The sequence below is a fragment of the Octopus bimaculoides genome, chromosome 8 (genome assembly GCF_001194135.2).
Source record: "Octopus bimaculoides isolate UCB-OBI-ISO-001 chromosome 8, ASM119413v2, whole genome shotgun sequence".
Lineage (NCBI taxonomy): Eukaryota > Metazoa > Mollusca > Cephalopoda > Octopoda > Octopodidae > Octopus > Octopus bimaculoides.
Window position 1 is genome coordinate 28,679,934 of NC_068988.1, and position 3,793 is coordinate 28,683,726.

The 3,793-nt window shown below is 36.2% G+C and overlaps 1 protein-coding gene across 4 annotated transcripts in view; it reads left to right on the plus strand.

The window, feature by feature from the left end:
- The first annotated feature begins 861 nt into the window (after positions 1-861).
- LOC106867361 (uncharacterized) overlaps positions 862-3,793 on the plus strand; it is a 65,885-nt gene continuing 62,953 nt past the window's right edge. For 3 of the 4 annotated variants that reach the window (XM_052970016.1, XM_052970015.1, XM_052970018.1), the window contains exon 1: positions 862-1,194. The gene's annotated coding sequence lies outside the window, so the exon portion shown is untranslated. Of the gene's footprint in view, positions 1,195-1,396; positions 1,656-3,793 lie in introns of those variants that run through there. The other variant, XM_052970017.1, reaches the window with a different exon arrangement.

Here is a 3,793-nt window from a genome sequence, read left to right on the forward strand (position 1 = left end):
TCAGTTTATTTTTTAATTTTGTATTTAGCCGACGCAAGTTCAGGATTTTCGCTTCGTTACATATAGTTTTATTTAGGACTACTATAATCCCTGAAAAACATTTTAGCTTGTTTGATTTAATATATCAAATAACTAGCTTTTCAACTGAATACTTTTCATTAGGATTAACAGATAACTAAAAAACAAACATCGAGTATTTTACTGTTTAGAACATTTAAAAAGTTTATTACACTATTTTTGTTTGGACACTATCGCCAAATTCTAAGTAACCTATTTTGAAGCAGTTTTGAAATATATTTTTGGTTACTAACGGTGGCGATGATGAAAATAAGAATCCACCTAAAAGCTTCAGATTTCTTCACTTGTTGAAATTCATTTACCTGCATGATCAATAGTTTTTGGCTGTTTATTTCTTGTGCGGATAGCTTCCATGTTGATACATTCCAAAATCAGATTCATAGCTTCATCGTTGCTTCCTATTTTTTTCCTTACTTTTACTCTATTTTTGATAACTTTAAATCAAATGCCTTTTTTTTTTTCTTTTTCAGAATTCAGATAATGCTTCTTATACCATACTGCGATTCTATAAACTTTAGTAGATGAAATACAGTAACTATTGTTATCAACTAACTAGGGGGGTGCACTAATACTACGATCAAAAGTGTTTTTTTATATTAATAGAAACATTTAAAGCTGTTTCACTCAGCACGCAGAAATCCAACTACTTCCGTCTCTGTCTTTTGCTCGACTCAATACCTCTGATCCTCCTACATTTGCCCTTATACTTGTCACTACATTGCTACCTTCGCTACACACATTCCTCTCACTACAACCCCCTCTTCTCTTCTCTTCCTGTTTCTTTCAATCAGCCTAGATTACGCCACTGCTGTCACTATCTTCGTCTCTTTACTCTATCTATCTATCTCTTATTCCTCCGCCCCCTTTTTATCCTCTCTCCTAGTGTTCACCCTCCTTCAAGTGAGATTTCATTCCTCTTTTCTCTCACTCTGTCTAATTCTATCGCTTTTTCTTTACCTCTCCTCTTACTAAATTTGCTTATAATCTGTTATTTCTCCCTCACTATTTCCCCTTCTCTCTCTCCGTCTATATGTTTCTAGCTCTGTCTTTCTATTCTCCTCTTCCTTCCGTCTGCTTGTATTCACCTCGTTTGCTTTAACTACAACAATCCGAATGGTAAGTCTGCATTTTTGTTTTTTTTCTTCTTGCTATCAAGAGAAAAACTAAATTTCCACACACCCCCATATGTTTTTACTACGTGTGTATATGCATGTTTGTTTGTATACTTATCTGCCACCGGACCCTGACTATTTTTATTTAGAGCTGTTCATGGTGGGCGATAGCTCTATAGTAGCACTTATGGAGCTACTATGCCCGACTATGTGTATACGTTTGTCTCGAAACCTTTTCTATCTGTGAGCCTGTCTCTCTTGTTAGGATCTCCATCTGCTGATAAACGGACTTAGTAAAGACAGAGGAGACGGTTGGATGTTCATTCCAGTCGGTAGTCACTTCATCCAAAATAGAACTGAAGGCCTTGTTTTTGTTTGTATATTTCGCTGTCGTGGAGTTGGCATCCGCTTCGTGCTACGATCGCCAGAGAAGCTCTTTTAACCTGCCACTAACACACGACTACGGTAGGTCGTAAATGAAACCTCACCCCTCTCCATCTAGTCTAACATGTTTTCTCCACTATAGGGCTCCGGAGGTGGTGGATATAAAAGGAAAAGAAACAAGAGGCTAATGAATGGTGTCCACAATTTTGGGAATCCCTTTACTTTTCTATCCACAAACATTGCTATGACCTACTTGCTATTTCATCCTTTGTTCTTTTCTCTCCATCCGCCATATTTTGCTTGTTACTCTTACTCGCTCTACTTCCCTCTCTTACAAACGCACATACGCAGACACACTCTGTCATAACTAATACTCTTTCTCTTTCACTCCCCTCTCTTTCTCTTTCACTCCCCTCTCTTTCTATCCCTCCTCTCTTATGAATCTATTTTCTTTCTATCTCATTTTCACATATTCTTTTATTTCTTGTCATTATACTATTTTCTCTTTACCTATTTTCTTTCTATCCCCTTTCTACGTATTCTTTTAGTTCTTGTCATTATTTTACTTACTTACGATTCCTTCTGCATGTTTCCATTATATTTCTTTCTCTCTCTCATTCTCTCCGTCCTGCAGACTTAAGAATCCAACTTAAGACTAAGGCTTTTGTTTTTCTTTCAGTTTTACAAAACTGATCTGTTTACATTTAACTATTTATCATACATACCCACCTTCCCTTCACTCTCTTCCTCTCTCTATATCCAATTCGTTAAGACTATATATATATATATATATATATATATATATATATATACACGATTCAATCGCTCGAATTACTTATCAAGAATTGGGTTTGGGGTGACAGTATATTGTTTGATGTATCTGGGTTCTCGATGATGTCTCATGTTTGTTGGTGGTATGCTACATATGCACGCAGATTCATACACCTGCTGTAGTTCATTTCTGGACATCGCACCTTCCATTCCTTCGGCCATGTTCGGCAGCACGCACTTGTCTCAGGGGAAAAAAAAAAACATCTACCACCCTTCCCTCTTTTAAAATTTTTATTATTTCTTAAGGATCACTTGTGTGTACGCACACGCTTTCACACATCCACATTTTCACATGTACATACAGCATAGTAAGAACACAATTAAGCACCAATAGTCACTGTTTTTTAATTAGTAAAAAATACCAAAATAGAAGCAGCAGAAATATAAATAACGAGAGAAAATATAAAAAGAAAAGCAATCCAAACTACACTATTTTGTTGATGTTTTGGGTTATGCGTTATATTTCTATTCCAAACTTATTTTCAACGTTTCTTTGAAACATTTTAGCAGAATTGTATTCAATATGTTTTGCAAAGAGTCGAAAATAATCGCAATGGTTTCTGAAAGAAACAGATAGTCCCTGATTTTGTGTCCAGTTCAGTTTAGTCGGGTTGGCAACGACTGCTGCTTGTTCGCCGATAATCTAGTTCGTTGGTCACATAGTTGAGTGTGTTACTAAATCCATACTCGATGAAACAGCATGCATTCCAGCAACTGCAACTAAGCACAACACACAGTAGTGTTTGTGATGTGGAAGGGTGTGACTCGACATACACTACATGCTTTCTCTCTCTCTCACCGTTTATGTCGCTAACAACGTGCGCGTTATGTGTATCGGAGTCGAATAGAACCCATCGTATGTAGTATATATATATATACATAAGTATAGTATCTTCTCTGTTTTGTGCTCCCGTTAAGTCCGTGATTTTGTGTGGTGCATGCTTTTGTGTTCTGTATACTTTCGCAACGTCTATTCTGTCTATACTACGGCAACATATTGTAGTCTAATGTTAGTTGCCAACTAGACACTGCAACTGTAAGACTAACTAAAATAGCGTGCCGTATGAGATTTCACTTAATTACATTTTCATTAATGCCGTTATTCAATTCAGCGCAGGATAGACACGAAAAGGGACGAGATTGGAACCGTCGCATCATTAATTTATTAAAAGGGAACGAAACGAGATCGTTTTAGTAGTGGTGGACTTATTTATCCTGTCTTTTGCACTTATGGTATCTTAATTAATTGTACACCTTTAATGCACACATGCGTAGGAGTCAAAACACAACTATGATATATATATATATATATCGTTTGTAGAAAACAAATCCGAATGAAGCACACTCGAAGATGTAGAGCAGTATATATTATATATTTAATATATATA